Source organism: Pongo pygmaeus, chromosome 5 (assembly GCF_028885625.2).
Source record: "Pongo pygmaeus isolate AG05252 chromosome 5, NHGRI_mPonPyg2-v2.0_pri, whole genome shotgun sequence".
Classification (NCBI taxonomy): domain Eukaryota; kingdom Metazoa; phylum Chordata; class Mammalia; order Primates; family Hominidae; genus Pongo; species Pongo pygmaeus.
In genome coordinates, this window is record NC_072378.2 from 28,725,886 (window position 1) to 28,744,961 (window position 19,076).

The 19,076-nt window shown below is 43.6% G+C and overlaps 4 non-coding genes across 4 annotated transcripts; all 4 read right to left on the reverse strand.

Moving 5' to 3' along the window:
- Window positions 1–1,024: 1,024 nt before the first annotated feature.
- TRNAF-GAA (transfer RNA phenylalanine (anticodon GAA)) lies at window positions 1,025–1,097 on the reverse strand. The gene has a single exon. It is a non-coding gene; the product is annotated as a tRNA-Phe (tRNA).
- A 4,197-nt stretch (window positions 1,098–5,294) lies between these two features.
- TRNAA-AGC (transfer RNA alanine (anticodon AGC)) lies at window positions 5,295–5,366 on the reverse strand. Its single transcript has one exon. It is a non-coding gene; the product is annotated as a tRNA-Ala (tRNA).
- A 5,127-nt stretch (window positions 5,367–10,493) lies between these two features.
- Window positions 10,494–10,565, reverse strand: TRNAA-UGC (transfer RNA alanine (anticodon UGC)). The gene has a single exon. It is a non-coding gene; the product is annotated as a tRNA-Ala (tRNA).
- Window positions 10,566–16,639: 6,074 nt separating this feature from the next.
- On the reverse strand, window positions 16,640–16,712 carry TRNAF-GAA (transfer RNA phenylalanine (anticodon GAA)). Its single transcript has one exon. It is a non-coding gene; the product is annotated as a tRNA-Phe (tRNA).
- Between the last annotated feature and the right edge of the window lie 2,364 nt (window positions 16,713–19,076).

The following is a 19,076-nucleotide window of genomic DNA, read 5'->3' on the forward strand; positions in this document are numbered from 1 at the left end:
GGCCCCTCATGAATGTCTGACAGAATAATTCATATACAAGTACTTATTTTTGTTCTTTCCTGGATACCAACATAGAAATTAGTTAAGATTTGGAAATTCTGGACAAGGGTGCCAGGCTTCCTGTCAGTAAGAAAACTTAGAATATTCCTGTAATTAGGCCTGGTGTGGTGGCTCCAGCCTGTAATCCCAGCACGTTGGGAGGCAGAGGTGAGCCAGGATTTCCAGAAGAGCCAGGGCAACATGGTGAAACCCAGTCTCTACCAAAACAATTCAAAAACAAACAAACAAACAAAAAGCCAGGCTTGTTGTTGCATTTCTGTAGTCTCAGCTACTCAGGAGGCTGACATAGGAGGATCGCTTGAGTCCAGGGAGGCTGAGGCTGCAGTGAGCTGTGATCATACCACTGCACTCCAGCTTGGGTGACAGAGTGAGACCCTGCCTCAGAAAAACAAAACAAAGCAAAAGTTATTTTTCCAGCAGTTTAACTGCAGAGCTATGGAGTTGACTCAAGGTACAAACCTGGGTTTTTCTAATTGCAAAATGTTTCTTGAATATACCACTACCACATATATACACTCATACAGTATAATAGTTCTTCTTCTACAGGTTTCTTCACATTTCTTGTGATTTAAAACACCCCCGCCCAACACACATAAATAACATCAAATCAGAAATGAATTGTAAGTGCCACAGCATATAGCATATTGCTTAGGTTTTAAAAGTAATTTCTTAGGTTTTAAAAGTAATAACTTGCTAGGTTTAAGACTTTAAATAATTTACATCCTGTCAGTTAATACTTCATGGAAGTCTTCAGTGGAGAGAGTGTTACAAATATATATATATGTGTGTGTGTGTGTGTGTGTGTGTATATAGATAGATATGTGTGTGTGTGTGTGTGTGTGTGTGTGTGTATACATTACCTTTATGGAATTTTCAGAAAACAGCAAAAAAAAAAAAAAAAAAAAGATTGGTGCGCAAGTGCTGTGTTAAAGGAGTGACAATTATGCTAAAACCAAAATGCATCTGCCGAAACCCGGGATTGAACCAGGGACCTTTAGATCTTCAGTCTAACGCTCTCCCAACTGAGCTATTTCGGCCACTGTGATCCTATGCCTTGTGTCATTTCTCCAAAATACGGAAACTGACATTTGTAGGATTAGTGTATCTTCCAATGCCTAATTCTGTTGTCTTCAACATCACCCGTCATTCACTCACCTCCCTTCCACCCAAAAAATATAAGTTCTGCTGCAATTTATGTGTGAAATAGGATCCAATTTTCCCCAGCAAAAGATGGGAAAGAAAAGGCGAGGAATAGGTCAAATCAGGAAGATACTCCCATGCTTGGTCACCGTATAAAACACTGCTCAGAAAGCTAAGGAATTCAAAATGAAATTATCTAGGCCTTTCCTTTTCTCTTTTTTAGGATTTTCTTTTTCTGGCTAGTTCTTCAAGGGCATGCCATAAAGGAACAGAAGATTAGTGGACACTTTAACATGGTAGTGGGCTTATAGCTTCCGAAAAAGGACATCCTGAGTGAGGTAGTTCTTTTTTTCTATTTTGTTCCTTTTACCAGTCTTGTGCTCACACATCCACCTTCGATGGTGCGGAGACCCAGGGAGTGAAAATGGAAAGTATAATATGTTTGTTTGTTTCTTTCTTTCTTTGTTTTGAGACGAAATCTCGCTCTGTCTCCCAGGCTGGAGTGCAGTGGCGCGATCTGGACTTCCTGCAACCTCCTTCTTCCAGGTTCAAGCGATTCTCCTGACTCAGTCTCTTCCAGTAGGTGGGATTACAGGCGCGCGCCACCACGCCCAGCTAATTTTTTTTGTATTATTAGTAGAGACGAAGTTTCACCATGTTGGTCAGTCTGGTCTCTCCTCGGCCTCCCAAAGTGCTAGGATTACAGGCGTGAGCCACCGTTCCCGGCCTATTCCTTAGGTTTCAGAGAATTGTGGTCTGCACATTGATGCATAAGTATTGTGTTTTTTTTCCAGCTAGGTGCAGGGGCTCACGACTGTAATCCCAGCACTTTGGGAGGCCAAGGCGAGCAGATCGCCTGAGGTCAGGAGTTCGAGACCAGCCTATCCAACATAGTGAAACCCCATGTTGTCTCTACTGAAAACACAAAAATTAGCCCCGCGTCGAGGCGCGCCCCTGTAGTCGCAGCTACAGAATCGCTTGAACCCAGGAGGTGGAGGTTGCAGTGAGCCGAGATCACACCACTACACTCCAGCCTGGGTGACAGAGCAAGACTCCATCTCACAAAAAAATAAAAAATAAAATAAAATAAAAATAAAATAAATAAATTGCTTTTTACATACACATCTGTAATCATGAGATTGTATTTATTTATTTATTTATTTTTATTTTGACAGTGTCCCACTCTGCCAGACTGGAGTGCAGTGGCAATCTCCTCTCACTGCAACTTTCACCTCGTGGCTCAATCAGTTCTTCCACCTCAGCCTAGAAGTTTTATATCAATTCAAAAGTGTCAAGACATTGGACTCCTCTTGCTAAATAACTTAAAAACAGTTTAAGATGTTTACAGAATTTCAGAAACAATTCTCTCTGGAATGAGAGAATTGCTATGGCCAATAACTACTTGCAAACCGAATTTCAATAAAACCCTCTCTATGTCTGGACAGTTTTCAAACTGAGTCTCCTATTCTGAAAGAGTCAAGCCTTTCAGTTTTAGCCAAAATTTGATGGAAGGGTCAATAAGAAATTGTTCTTGAAGCCAGGAGTGGTGGCTCACGCCTGTAATCCCAGCACTTTGGGAGGCCGAGGTGGGTGGATCACCTGAGTCAAGACCAGCCATGGTCAACATGGTGAAACCCCGTCTCTACTAAATGTACATAAATTAGCCGGGCATGGTGGCGGGCGCCTATAATCCCAGCTACTCAGGAGGCTGAGGCAGGAGAATCGCTTGAACCCGGGAGGCAGAGGTTGCAGTGAGCCGAGATCGCGCCACTGCGCTCCAGCCTGGGCAACAAGAGCGAAACTTCGTTCCCCCCCAAAAAAATTGTTTCTGGATGATTAGATGATTTCCTAAAAAATTAATAAATAAAACTTATAAAATTATGTTCTCTTACAGTCTTTGTTTTTTCCTCCCGCTTGCAAGGTCCGAGCCTTCTCAGACAGGAAACAACATTCCTCTGGGTTTATCCCCGCCGCCTCACGTCTCTCCCCAGCTGGGCGCAGCCTCAGCCTATGCTGCAGAAATGTTTAAAGTTGAACATACAGAGAGGAAAAAAATGGAACGTGATGCGGAAATTAAAACAGCAGCTACATATAAATCTCAACACAGTGCTTAAAATGTGTGTAAATGGTTCTAGGACTGCGCTGCACTATTGTGAAAAGTTCATTCAGAAGTAAACGGGAGGGAAGGTGGAGAGGAGCTGAGCGCCAGCTGGCGGAGAGAGGGAAAAGGAGGGGTGCCGTGAAGTGGAGGAAGAAAAACACAAATGGGAGAGAGATAGAGGGCAAGGAAAAGCAACCTTAAGATGATTCGGACTTGGATGGACGCGATCGTAGAATGAATCTAAGCGCCACGTATCTCCGTCGCTTCCTCTGGCCGTGAGGGAAGAGAGGTGTCCCTAGGGAGGTAGGCTGGACCAGGAAGGAGACCTGGTTCGTTTCGCCCAGGCTGTCACGGCTTCAAGAGCGCCTCTCTGCTATTTCCGTCGCTCGACAGACGGCCTGAGCTCTTTGGAGTGATGTTGGGTTTTGGTTTGCGCCTCAGGAACTGCTGATACCGTAGCTTCTGAGGGAGCTTCAGGGATTTCCCGACTTCCTAAGTGCCTGTGTTGAGAGTTAGAAGCGGGATCTGCCGGCAGCTAAGAGACTGAGCATGACGGTGGAAATATCTAATTTTATCGGTTTTTGCTTAAAATGCAAAAGATGAGAAAAAGTTCCGTTTCTTTGCTCCACATATATCTCCTAGAATAAAGCCAATCGAAAGCCAACTTCACCCTAAAGAAACTCTTCCTGGCGTTTGCAACGAGCTCCTTTACTCCTAACGTCCAGCTCTTGGCTCAGGACTCTGCAGAGCGGCACAGCGGCTGCAGAAAGGCGAAGTCGCGGTACAATCGGTGTTAACTACGTGTGCAGCCACCGTCTTCTTAGTCCTGTTACAGGTGCAGAGGCAATATAAGTGAACCACTCACAAGTGGAGTGGGCTGACCTCAGATTGAGTTTAGCGATGACTTGTGACCACCTGGTAGATGGTGGACCGTTACAGCATTTAGAAAATGAGTAAAAGAAAGGATGCATACGGAAGCCCACACGCTTGCTTGGCTCCTGCAGATGGAGAGAGGTGACTTTTCTGCCTTCTGGGTGTTTAGTAACTTTTTTTTTTTTTTTTTTTTTTTGCTTTGTTGGCATGAAATAAAGCTGAAAATAAAAGCAGATTTTCTTTTAACAAGTTAGTATTAACAAGCTTGCAGAGTATTTCCCTGTGGATTTCTGCTTAGTACTGTAATACCAGAATCAGAAACTCTACAAAGAGCTCTAATCTGGAGGTATGGGTTGTTCCCTAGCTTAGAAGGGGGTTATTTCTGGAGAGTAAGTACAACGAGGTAGAAAAGGATCCGTTGGGCTTGGGAGAATAAACGTTCATTACTTTTATTTATGAAAAGCAACAAAATGAGCTTTCTCCTATACTGATCTTGGTTCCTGGAGTTCAGAGTATTTGCATCTCAGACCAGAAACTTCCTTGAGGACCCAGAGAAGTGCTTTTTACTTCCACCAAATTTCAGCTGAGTTGATTGCTATCTTTTCATCATTTGCCGTGTGTTTGTAGCTAAATAGTTTAAGTTTCAAACTATGTGGGTCTCTAATGGAAAAAGTGACCACCAGCCCATTAAATCGTCAACCACCGGCAGTGTGATCTTTTAGTGAAAGCTTGTAGGGCTTCTCAACCTGGTTAGAGGGAGTTAGAAGAAGAAACAGAAAAGGACGTGAGCCTTTGTAGCTTCCGATCTGAAATCAGACTTGGGCCACACAGTTCTACGGTTTCTGATTATTTCATTTACAACTAGAAATCGGTTGCATGGCCAGGAATACTACTTGCTTCCCTCGTGCGTGGTTCATGTTAGTGATTGGTGGACTGCTTAGAAAATATAAGTGGATAATCCTAAGCAGCAAATAGATTCAAAGGAATAAACACGAGTCACCTCTGTGTATGAGAGAGAAATGCAGAGGCCAACACAATTCACTTCGACAGACAGAAAAATTTAAAGTTGGGGAATATCATGGACCGCTTCTTACTAGTACCCGGGGAAGAAAACAAAACCTGGAGGTACTGGGGATTGAACCCAGGACCTCGTGCATGCTAAGCACGCGCTCTACCGCTGAGCTATGCCCCCTCCAGAAAATTTCCTTTTCAGAGAATATTTTGATGACTATTATTGTCTGAGTCTGGGCTCTGTGTCATGACAATATGTTTTCAATTCCACTCTCAATTTCCTACAGGAAGTGTTTCCTCTCTTAGGCCCCGCTACACCAAAAGAAAGGTAGCTTAATAGTACAAATACAGGCACTGTTCCTGATTTGTGGTCAGTCCAAGATCAACTCACCCCAAGGTGGGCTCCCCATCGCGTTAGATTTCCTGGAGCATACTTGCATTCAATCATTTGAGTGTGTCCTGGCATACAACATTCTCTTGCAAATTTTCTGATTATAATGTTCTGTATTCTTTTGACTCTTGGAAGCATGTTAGTCTCACATAGTCAAAAAATAAAACTGACTCAAGTGTGTGTGAAAATACCCTAAAATTCAATACAAATAGAGGCAAATTAAAACTGCATTGTGAAAGAATAACATAACCCCATTGAAATAACTGATTTAAGAAAATGCTTGACAAAGTTTGTTGTTCTAATTGTAAGTACAAAAAGAAGAGGAAACAAATCTTAAACTCTATGTATGAGGGTTATTTTTTTTAGAGCTAAGGCCGCAGGAATTCTGAGATTTTGTGTGAATTTTAGGATTGGGAAAATGAGTGTGTGTGAGCGCGTGTGTTGTTGGAAACAGGCTGTCACTGTAAGAGAAAGAAGGTAAAGAATAATCCTGTTGGTGTTGATGGGAATTGGAGGCATCAGTATGAAATTATACATATGTAATTGTATAGGCCGGGCGCGGTGGCTCACGCTTGTGATCTCGTCACTTTGGGAGGCTGAGATGTGTGGATCACTTCAGGTCAGAAATCGAGAACAGCCTGGCCAACATGGCAAAACGCCGTTTCTACTAAAAATACAAAAATTTGCCTGGTGTGGTGGCCGCGCCTGTAGTCCCAGCTATTCGGGAGGCAGAGGCAGGATAATCGCTTGAATTCGGGAGGCGGACGTTGCAGCGAGTCAAGTTCGCGCCACCGCACTCCAGCCTGAGCGACTGAGTAAGACTCTGTCTCAAAAAATAAAAATAGTACATTTTCCCTACAGATCTGTCTGCTAACTGGGCCTGGAAGAAATACCTTGGAAACAATGAGCAAGATGACTCTATATTTTGATTTTCAAATACCATTCTCTACTAAAAGGAACCAGAGATACTAATAGAAAGTAGCTACTAGTGTCAACTACACTGACTCCAGGACTGTGCCTGGGAAACTACAAGATGAACCTAAAATATCTTGCTGTGCCAGAAATGATAGGGATGATTTAAAAGAACACAGAAGCTCCAGGGTAGCTCACGCCTGTAAACCCAGCACTTTGGGAGACCGAGGCAGGCGGATCACCAGAGGTTATGAGTTCCAGACTCGCCTGGCCAACATGGTGAAGCCCCGTCTCCATTAAAAATACAAAAACTGGCCTGGCGTGGTGGCGCATGCCTCTAATCCCAGCTACTTGGGAAGCAGAGGTAGGAGAATCGCTTGAACTTGGGAGGCGGAGGTTGCAGTGAGCCGAGATCGCACCACTGCACTCCAGCCTGGACGACAGGACAAGACCTGTCTCAATAAATAAATAAATAATAAAGTCCATGAGAAAAATAATAGTTTGTGTGTGTGTGTTTAGTCGTAAAGAGAGAGGAGAAACATTGTGGCAAAATATCGGGAATTGCTAAATCTGAGTAACTTGTGTATGGCAGTTCTTTGTATTATTTTTGCAACTTTTCTGTAGGTTTGAAATAATTTCAAACTAAAAAGCTTTTTTTAAATTCTCCCTTCTCAAATTTCTTTTCCCTCTTCCTTCAAGGGCTGTACTCTTCTATCAAGAGTAACGTAGATGGATACTAAAACAGAAGGGTCAGTACCGCCTAGGGGGATTTAGGTGCAGGTGAGGAGGTGAGAAAGTGGAATTCCCAGCTCTTAGAAATGAAGACCCAGGAGCGTGGGTCGCTGCCCGTCCTTACCCTGCCAGCGCCTGGGCCAGCACTGTGGTCGCGAAACCCAGCATGGATTTGATCTTGGGGACGCTATGGCTCCAGTTCTGACACTAAGAAACGACGGATGGAGAGGAGAACGGGGACCGCCTGTGAAAAGAGTTCGAGAAGGAAGCAGGGACGCGGTGGGGTGCGCACCTGCGGCGGCGGCGGCAAAGGCGGAGGAGAAGCGAAGTGGGCGAGCGCCCGAGGCTGCCAGAGGATGTGGGTGGGCCGGAAGGCGGAGCGCAGCCCGGAAGCCCATCTCCGCTGCGTTTCCTCGCTGTCCGCGATAAGCGAGAGGGCTCATTCCCTGTGGGAGAAGTGAGCTGAAAACACTTTCCCCGCAAGATCTCTCTCGTTTTGCTCAAGGCAGTCGCGGCGTTGAGAAGGCTTCGCAGCTCCTTTACTGGCTGGGGCACTGGGGAGCACGGGTACCCTTGAGTTTTGGTACAGGCGGGTGGTATTAGTGGCTTCCAAGGAAACGACAGAGAAGCCGCCTATTTCCAATCCCTACTGTTCGCGAGGGAGAGAGTGTTGAACCGGGAAGAGAGACCCTCTTGCTGAAGCACCTTTGTTATAGATAGGAAGAGTGTTCTTTGCTATTGTTTTTGTTTTAGCTTGTCAAGCTTGGAATACAAGGCATGAAAAACAAGAAAGGTAAGGCAGTCCCAGTATATTTTAAACTTAAGAGGGTTTTCAGAAGGAGTACTACCTTGTTTTTATGTAATTCAGGGTGTCCAGATTTCAACCTACCTAGCAGAGCGAAGCTCTATGAGTCTAATATGTTGGTTTTCTTCCACATCAGCAAGCCTCTGAAATTCGGGTTTCTTTCTGGACAATATCATCTACACTTTTGCAGTGGGCTCCTATATTGCCTGCATCCAACTTGTGGAAGCCGAGGTTACCACATAAAAGAAGATCCTTACATGAGACAAGTGGAAATAAAGCAGCAGCTGAGGAGTGTGTAGAGGAAGAAACAAACGTGAAAATGTAGAAAGTGGATACAGAATTTTTTCCAAGGAGGAAGAGGAATGGTCTGCTCACAACAAGGAACTCTCTACTTACTGCTGCAAAGATACTTTTACTACATTTCATGCATATGCTGGATTTGAACAACCAGAACATTGGGAGAATTTGTGGGGGCTGGAGAGACAGCAGTCACTCCCAACCCTGAGGGTGAGTCCCCACCCTGAGGGTGGAGAGAAAATGATTACTCTCTGCCACAGGGCTTAGAATCGTCCAAGCCTGGGTTTCAAATTGCAAGGCCCATCGCTTCTCGGCCTTTTGGCTAAGATCAAGTGCAAATTGCAAGGCCCAAATAGCTTGAGAGAGCTCCAGGTATTTCAGCTCAAAAGAGTCTCCTGGTTCAAGAGAATTCCTGTGAGTTCTTCCACAGGAAAATCAGTCTGTTGTGTGTGACCTGAAAAGTTACCTAAAATATTCAAAGGGTCAAAGAAATGTTAAATTCAACCCCATCCCTGACATAAGACAAATACAAACCTCACTGGCTTTCCTAGGTTTGTGTTTTTGATTGAGAATAGGCAGGGAACCCCAGGACCAACTCTTCCTCCTCAGCAGGTGCCTGACCCTGGGACCTCCTGAAACTTCTAGAGCAGTGCTTCACAAACTTTAGCATCAGAGTCACTTGAAGGCTTATTCAAACACAGGAGGCTGAGCCCCATCCATACTCAGCAGTTCTGATTCAATAGACCTAAGGTTGGGCCTGAAATTTATTATTCTGCTTGCAGCACCCTAATCCTCCACCCCTTGCTCTCCTGTGCAGTGTCCACTGTGGCTAACATGCCACCGTTTGCCTGGAGAGAACCAATGGATACCAGGAAATTAAAGAAGAAAAAGTATGAAACAAAAAGAAAATACATGGCATGTGTGTATTACCTTCCTCTAAAAAATGTGTCTCAAAACAAACATATGATTGGTCTGGAGGCACACACACAGCCAGTCCTCAGCTAAGCAGGTTTCACCAGACAGTATCCCTCCTGGATGCTGGTTATAGATATTCTCACTGGACAAAAGAATCAAGTAAGGTCATGTCAGCCTCATAGAGTGTATCTATCATGCCAGCCTGATAGGCTGGTGGACTAGGAACAAACATCATACTCTCTTGCCTCTCAAAGACACTTTAATTCAGCAGGAAATATGTACAGAGAGAACAGCAGTTTTGAAACCATACACCGTTGGAAACCATAAAAGGTATCATGAGTGCATAGGATTTCTTGGGAGTTCCCTCTCCAAAAAAAGCAGATGTAATCAGATGGATCGAGAAAGAACATGAAATGTTTGTTTGGTTTTTCCCAAGGCAGGAAGTGCCCAACACACCTGCGATCTACTTACCTTTTAGTCTGCATATATTTTCCATTGTGACAGAAAACCTTTTCCTAGTTTTTCATATGGGGCCTCCGTTTGCTGTTACCAGAAGTTCCCAGGCAATATTTTATTGTAAAGAGGAAAATGGAGTGACTGAGGAAATACAGGAATACAAATCAGTCTTATGGAGTATCAGTAGGGAATGTTGATCTGTTTTGATTTCTGCTTCTCGCACGTTGAAGGCCTCTAATTCCCCGACAGTCTTCGTGTGGTTGTCCAGCGCCCTACCACTCCCATCTCAAGCGACTGGAGAGCCACAGCAGTCCTTGTCTCAGTACTGGATCACACTGGTAGCTGTGTTCTCTGCGCAGGTAGACAGGGAGAGACTGGTGGAGAAATCAGTGGACAGAGGCTTTTGCTCTGTTCTTTGGCCCAGAAAACAAAAATAACTTAAAAAAAAAAATAGATGCCTTCAGGGCGCTTTTCTCCCTTCTTCTCCTTTGTCTTCGCGTCTCATTAATCATAGTACAAAATGGGAGCGAACGCGAGCCGCTTGTGAATGTGCACGCTTTTGTTTGGGTTCAAGAGACCGTGTTGCGATCCCGTTCTTCTTTCCCCCTCATTTCTTGTTTGTCTTCTTTCTGCTGTCGCAATCGCCTTTGGTGATGTCGAGGTTCACAGCTTAACCAGTGGAGAGTTCAAGGCTGCGCATTGGGCTACACTTTTACTGTCCATATGTGCAGAAATTGGATAGAAAAACGTGAGGAGGCAGAAGTCTGTTGCTTGAAAGCTGCCAGAGCAAAACCATCACTTGGAGGTGTCGGGGATCGAACCCGAGGCCTCATACATGCAAAGCATGCGCTCTACCACTGAGCTACACCCCCTTACTATAAGGCCTCTTTGTAATAATTTTCAGGAGGTAACTTTCATTTCCTGAGACTCCGTGAGCATGCCAGTAGTAGTGGTCAGTATTATGGAGTGTGGAGAGCTGTTCTGAGCAGGAGATACTTGGTACTAATGGGGGATACAGATTCTTTAGAATACTGTGTAGGACTTGAAACGAAAAACGAAAGATTAGAAAAGTGTCAGATAATAACCACAAGAAGTTTCCATTGTGAACTCAAGACGTTGAGTTTTTAGGGTCTCCGTCTATTATGCTTGGCAAGAATCAAGTTCTGATTTTCGTTTCTTTTAATTTCTCCCAGATACGACACAAAGCCATTGAAATTCAGCCTTTTCCTGCCTAAAACGCTTCATCATTGTTGTTTGCTCAATCGGAATATTAAGGGTAAGATTTGATGGAGCAAAGCCACAATCAGAAGAAAACCTGACAGCGATGCACTTAGCATTTTTTCATAAGGGTCTTTAGCTGGCGTGGTGTCTTACGCCTGTACTCACAGCTACTCTAGAGGCTGAGGCACCAGGATCGCTTGAGCTCGGCAGTTGGTGGTTGTAGGGAGCTATGACTGTGCCACTGCCCTCCAGCCTGGGCAACAGAGACAGAAGGGAAGGGAAGGGAAGGGGAGGGGAGGGGAGGGGGGAAGGGAAGGGGAGGGAAGGGGAGGGGGGGAGGGGAGGGGAGAGGGGGGAGGGGGGGAGAGGGGGGAGGGGAGGGGAAGGGATTCACAAGGCGTGAATGAAAAACAGCCATGGGGATGGAGAGAAGGGTTGAATTATGAGAATAAGACCGAAGATAAATACAAACAGGGTTGAAGAATGGTTTAGAAAAACAAACACAAGCAGGTGCAGAAAAGGGGAGAGGTTTTAACAGCTCTTTTAGGAATGAGAGATAGATTGGAAGATGGAGAAGATGAGTTAGTTTGGCTCATACTCGATTTAAAGTATCTGTGGGGCACACTTGTGAGGATGTTACTCAGAGAATTCAGGCAATTAACTCTGTCTCTAGCCTGGGATTTGTAAGCATTAATAGTAGTAGACACATTACATGGAGGATGGATAAAGACTAAAAAGTGTACTTTGAAATATGGAAATTACAAACCTATTCATGATATTTGTAGTCAACAAACAAGTTTGTTCCTAAAAAGTTCTTGAATCTTGGGACTTATCGTGTGTCCTTTGAACTATATAAGAAGATGAGAAGAAAACCTATTTCTCAGCACCAAATTTCTAGTGACTATTAACTCTTTCTCATTCTGGTTTGCCTATATACGAGCCTTTGCCAATGTTAATAAAATAACATTGATGCCTTTCAAAGTTGCCAGATTGCAAGTTGTATGTCAGACTTGGCTTTTCAGTTGGCTGATGGGATTTCTAGAATAAAAATAGGAAACACTGAGTGATAGATTTCACTGAAGGAGAAACTAGAGAATTGTTATATACAAAATTGATGTGTATTCATGTGTGTTTGCCTGCCTGACTGTGTCTGTGTGTGTGCATGTAAATGATGGGAAGGATTATCTTGGCTCTTTGAGGCTGTAAAAGAAATATTAGGACAGTTTGCAGAAACTATCCTTCATCTTTATGTTGTGTTACACCCAGAGAAACTTGGCTGTCTATTGGATTCTTGGGAATTCATAATAAGAAGGTTGCCTCATAAAAATGGGAGAATTTTAAATGATTAAATATCTGTAGCTATCTTCAGACTATCTACCAACAACACGATTGAAACATGTTTTTTGTGTGAAATCTGTAGGATGAGCTCATTTAACATAGCATTCTTCTGAGAAATTAAACATTTAATTTTGAAGACAGAAAACCCTGTCATACACACTCAATTTTGAAAACCCAAAAATATGTAAAGTATATGTTTAAATCTGCACTGTCCAATATGGTTACCATTAGCCACATTGGGTATTGAGTACTGAAAATTGCCTAGTCTAAGTTAAGATGTGTTGAAAGTGAGAAATATATACCAGATTTCAAAGATGTAATTTTTTTTCATGGAGTCTCGCTCTGTCACCTAGGCTGGAGTGCAGTGGTGCAATCTTGGCTCACAGCAACCTCCACCTGTTGGGTTCAATCCATTCTCCTGCCTCAGCCTCCTGAGTAACTGGGACTACAGGCGCGCGCCACCATGCCCGGCAATTTTTTTTTTTTTTTTTTTTTTTTCAGTAGAGACAGGATTTCACCATGCTGGCCAGGCTGGTCTCAAACTGCTGACCTTGTCATCTGCCCTCCTCGGCCTCCCAAAGTGCTGGGATTACAGGCATGGGCCGCCGCACCTAGCCAGATGTATTATCATTTTTTAAACATAAAATGTCTCACTGATAATTTTAAGATTGATTACTTGTTAAAACAATATTTTGGACATGCAAGGTGATTTACATATATTAGTAAAACTGGATATAAAAGATGGAAACAATAGACACTAGGGACTACTAGAGGGGGAGGTGAGAAGGGGAAAGGCTTGAAAAGCTAACTATTGGATACTATGCTCACCACTCAGGTGATGGGATTAATCCCACCCCAACCACAACATCATGCAATATACCCATGTAACAAACCTGGACATGTACCCCCTGAATCTAAAATAAAAGTTGAAATTATTAGTATTAGTATTAGTATTTTGAGACAGAGTCTTGCTCTGTCTCTCAGGCTAGAGTGCAGTGGCGCTATCTGGGCTCACTGCAAACTGCTCCTCCAGGTTTCAAGTGATTCTCCTATCTCGGACTCCCAAGTAGCTGAAATTACAGGCACGCACCACCATACCCAGCTAATTTTTGTATTTTTAGTAGAGACAGGGTTTCACCATGTTGGTCAGGTTGGTCTTGAACCCCTGACCTCAGGTGATCCGCCCACCTCGGCCTCCCAAAGGGCTGGGATTTCAGGTATGACCCACCTTGCCTGGCTAAAAGCTGAAATTATTTAAAAATTTTATAAAATAAGTATTGCCTGTTTATTTTTTAAATGTGACTACTAGAAAATTTAAAACTACAGAAGTGGCTCTCATTTAAGATTTGTATTATCTTTTTCAAAAATTCTTTTTATCCCAGAAGCTAAAGTAGAAGACTTGTATTATCTTTTGATTGGACAGCATTGTCTAGAGACGATGTTATCTATTTAGGTGCTGTTCTGGGAGAATCCCAGAGCCAAAGGACATGGAGCATGGTCTGCCAGTAATTAGGTTTCATGCCACCAGTGGACTTGACTAAATGCATTTCTATGCATGATCTCCTTAGACCTTTGCAACATCCCATTTTACATAATCATTATTAGCCTCATTTTTAAGGTATTGAATGAGAGACAAATCATGCTTAGAATTACCCTAGGCCTTTCGTTTCAACAAAATGTAAAGGAATCACTACCGTGCTAGGCAAGAAAACATTCAATGCTGCCGTTTGTCTAATCAAATGTTGCCGTTTGTCTAATCAAATGTTTCCTTTTTTTTTTTTTCTTTTTTTAAGACAGAGTCTTGCTCTTGTTGCCTAGAGTGGAGTGCAATGGTGCGATCTCGGCTCACTGCAACCTCCACTTCCCAGGTTCAAGGGATTCTCCTGCCTCAGCCTCTCGAGTAACTGGGATTACAGGCATCCACCACCACGCCCGGCTAATTTATTATTATTATTATTATTATTATTATTATTATTATTATTTTGTATTTTTAGTAGTGACAGGGTATCACCATGTTGGCCAGGCTGGTCTTAAACTTCTGATCTCAGGTGATCTACCCGCCTCGGCCTCCCAAAGTGCTGAGATTACAGGTGTGAGCCACCATGCCCAGCCTATCGAATGTTTCTTAATGAAATAAAACACAGGCTTCTGAGTTGAGGAAGCCTCAGTGACTTAAAGGGTAAAGTATCTGATGCCTAGTTCCTGTACAGTCAGTGTCCCCACCCTGAGGTTGGTCTCTCATTTGGTAGCAATTTTCCTTTCACAATTTGATGCAGTTCTGATGTTGAAGTACTGTAGATTATTGTCTCCTCACACAGTATGCAGGTGTTAGGGGAAAATAACACTGAATGAAACACCAATTTGAAAGAAGAAAAGATATTAAAAATGACAAAAAAAAAAAAAAAACCCAGGACAAAAAAAGCCCATTATCCCAACACAGAATTTCAAGAGAGGTGTTGAAGTGAAAAAAGGAAAATGGGGCACATCCACCTGAGTCTTGACAGAATAATTAATTTAGCAATACTTATTTTTGACCGGACGCAGTGGCTCACACCTATAATCCCAGCATTTTGGGAGGCTGAGACAGGCGAATCACGAGGTCAGGAGCTGGAGACCAGCCTGGCCAACATGGTGAAATCCCATCTTTACTAAAAATACAAAAATTAGTCAGGCATGGTGGTGGACGCCTGTAATCCCAGCTGCTTGGGAGGCTGAGGCAGGAGAATTGCTTGTGCCGGGGAGGCGGAGGTTGCAGTGAGCTGAGATCGTTCCACTGCACTCTAGCCTGGGTAACATGGCAAGACTCCGTCTCAAAAAAAAAAAAAAAAAAAGAAAAAAGAAAGAAATACTTATTTTTGTTCTTTCCTGGATACCAATAAAGAAATAACTTAAGATTTGGAAATTCTAGACAAGGGTTCCAGGCTAAAGAAATGTCCTGTCAGTAAGAAACTTAAAATATTCCTGTAATTAGGCCTGGTGCGGTGGTTCCCACCTGTAATCCCAGCACGTTGGGAGGCAGAAGCCGGCAGGTTGCTTGAGCCCAGGATTTCAAGAACAGCCGGGGGAACATGGTGAAACCCAGTTTCTACAAAAAAAAAAAAAAAAAAAAGTACAAAAGAGAGAGAGAGAGAAAGCCAGGCTTGTTGTTGCATTTCCGTAGTCTCAGCTACTCAGGAGGCTGACATGGGAGGATCGCTTGAGTCCAGGGAGGCTGAGGCTGCAGTGAGCTGTGATCATAATACCATTGCACTCCAGCATGGGTGACAGAGTGAGACCCTGCCTCAAAAAAACAAAACAGGGCCGGGCGCGGTGGTTCACACTGTAATCCCAGCACTTTGGGAGGCCGAGGTGGGTGGATCACGAGGTCAGGAGATCGAGACCATCCTGGCTAACATGGTGAAACCCCGTCTCTACTAAAAATACAAAAAATTAGCTGGGCGTGGTGGCGGGCGCCTGTAGTCCCAGCTACTCCGGAGCCTGAGGCAGGAGAATGGCGTGGACCCGGGAGGCGGAGCTTGCAGTGAGCCGAGATCATGCCACTGCACTACAGCCTGGGCGACAGAGCGAGACTCCGTCTCAAAAAAAAAAAAGTTATTTTTCCAGCAATTTAACTGCAGAGCTATGGAGTTGACTCAAGATACAAACCGAGGTGTTTCTTTTCTTTCTTTTTTTTTTTTTTTGAGACGGAGTCTCGCTCTGTCACCCAGGCTGGATTGCAGTGGCGCGATCTCAGCTCACTGCAAGCTCCGCCTCCCGGGTTCACGCCATTCTCCTGCCTCAGCCTCCTGAGTAGCTGAGACTACAGGCGCCCGCCACTATGCCCGGCTACTTTTTTTGTATTTTTAGTAGAGACGGGGGTTTCACCGTGGTCTCGATCTCCTGACCTCGTGATCCATCCGCCTCGGCCTCCCAGAGTGCTGGGATTACAGGCCTGAGCCACTGCGCCCGGCCAAACCGAGGTTTTTCTAATTGCAAAATGTTTCTTGAGTATACCACTACCACATATATACACTCACAGCATAATAGTTCTTCTTCTACAGGTTTCTTCATAGTTCTTGTGATTTAAAACACCTCTGCCCAACACACATAAATAACATCAAATCAGAAATGAATTGTAATTGCCACAGTCTATAGTATATTGGAATTTCTTAGGTTTTAAAATTAGTAACTTTCTAGATTTAAGATTTTAAATAATTTACATACCGTCAGTTAACACTTCATGGAAGACTTCAGTGGAGAGAGTGATACAAATATACATACATATATATGTACATTACCTTTATGGAATTTTCAAAAAGCAAAAAATGGGAGCTATATATAGACCTCTGGGATTGGTGTGCAAGTGTGGTATAAAGGAAAAACAATTATGCAACAACCAAGAGGCACCTGCTGAAACCCGGGATTGAACCAGGGACCTTCAGATCTTCAGTCTAACGCTCTCCCAACTGAGCTATTTCGGCTACTCTAGACTTGTCCCCTTGGTCGTTTCTTCAAAATATAAAAACTGCCATTTGTAAGGTCAGTGTATTTTCCAATGCCTAATTCGGTTGTCTTCAATATCACCCGTCATTCACTCACCTCCCCCCAGTCCAAAAATATAAATTCTGCTGCAATTTATGTGTGAAAATAGGATCCAATTTTCCCCGGCAAAAGACGGGAAAGAAAAGACGAGACGGCCGGGCACGGTGGCTCACGCCTGTAATCTCAGCATTTTGCGAGGCCGTGGAGGGTGGATGACTTGAGGTCAGGAGTTCAAGACCAGCCTGGCCAACATGGTGAAACCCCTTCTCTACAAGAAATATAAAAATTAGCCAGGAGTGGTGGCGCACGCCTGTAGTTCCAGCTACTTCGGAGGCTGAGGCAGGAGAATCGCTTGAAGCAGGGAGTTCCAGGATGCAGTGAGGCGAGATCGCACCACTGCACTCCAGCCTGGGCGACAGCGAGATTCTGTCTCTAAAAAAAAAAAAAAAAGAAAGAAAGAAAGAAAGAAAAAAAGAAAAGGCGAGGAATAGGTCAAACCAGGAAGATGCTCCCATGCTTGGTCACCTTGGAAACACCGCTCAGAAAACTATAGGAAATTATCTAAAACTAAAACGAAATTATCTAGACTTTTCCTTTTCTCTCCTTTTGGCTCTTTTTTGTTTTGTTTTCTGTCTTGCTCTTCAATGACATGGCAAAAAGGAACAGAAGATTATTGAACACGTTAACCTGGTAGTAGGTTTATAGCTTCCGATTGAAGAAATCCTGAGCGAGCCAATTCTTTTTCTCTGTTTCCTTCCTTTTACTGGTCTAGTGCTAACACATCCACCTTAGGTGGTACAGAGACCCAGGGGTGGAAAAGGCAAGCATATGTTTATTTTAGTGTGACCACGATATATATATACACACACACACACATACACATATAAATATGAAATATAAAATATATAAATTAAAAATATAAATATGTTGATATAGATATTATACATAATATAAAATATACATGTATATCTCTCTCTATATATATAGAGAGAGAGAAGATTCCAGCTAGAGAGAGAGAGAGAGAGAGAGAGAGAGACAGGGTCCCACTCTGCCAGGCTGGAGCGCAGTGGCAATCTCCTTTCATTGCAACTTTCTCCTCCCGGCTCAATCCGTTCTCCCACGTCAGCCTAGAAATTCTTATATCACTTCAAAAGTGTGAAAACATTGGACTGCTCTTGTTAAATAACTTAGAAACAATTTCAGAGTTTACCGAATTTCAGAAACAATCCTCTCTGGAATGAGGAAATAGCTACAGCCAACAATGACTTGCAAATTGAATTTTAATAAAACCGTCCCTATGTCTGGACAGTTTTCAGACTCAGTCTCCTATTCCGAGAGAGTCCAGGCTTTCTGTTTTTAGCCAAAATTTGTTGGGAGGGTCAATTAAAATATTTTTTGAATAATTTCCTCAAAAAAAATTTAGATTCTCTTACAGGCTTTTTTCTTTTTTTCTCTCCCTCTTGTAAGGCCCGAGCCTCCCCAGACAGGAAACAACATTCCTCCAGGTTTATCCCCGCCGCCTGACGTCTCTCCCCATCTGAGCGCAGCCTCAGCCTATGCTGCAGAAAACGTTTGAAGTTGAACATGTAGAGAAGGAAAAAAAAAAAAGGAAAGTGATGTGGAAATTAAAACAGTGGCTACATATAAATCTCAGCACAGTGCTTAAAGTGTGTGTAAATGGTTCTAGGAGTGCACTGCACTATTGTGAAAAGTTCATTCTGAAGTAAATGGGAGGGAAGGTGGAGAGGAGCCAAGCGCCAGCTGGCGGAGAGAGGGAAGAGGCGGGGTGCGGTGAAGTGGAGAAAGAAACACAAAAAGGGAGAGGGGTAGAGGGCAAGGAAAAGCATCCTCAAGATTATTAGGATTTGGATGGACGGGATGGTAGAGTGAGTCTAAGCACGCATCTCTCCGTCGCTTCTTCTGGATATGAGGGAAGAGAAGTAGGGAGGTAGACTAGACCGGGAAGGGGACCTGGTTCGTTTCGTCCAGACTGCCACGGCTTCGAGAGGACTGGGCTCTTTGGGGGAGCACGTGATGTTGCGTTTTTTGTTTGCGGGTTCGGGAACAAACTTGATACTGATAGCTTCTGAGGGAGCTGCAGGGATTTCCCGATTTCCTGCGTGCCTGTGTTGAGAGTTAGAAGCGGAATCTGCCGACAGTTTCGAGACTGAGCACGACAGTGGAAACGTCTAATTTTATTAGGCTTGAAATGCAAAAGATGAGAAAGTTCCCGTTTCTTTGCTCCACATATTTCCTTTAGAATGAAGCCGATTGAAAGTCAACTTCACCCTGAAGAAACTCCT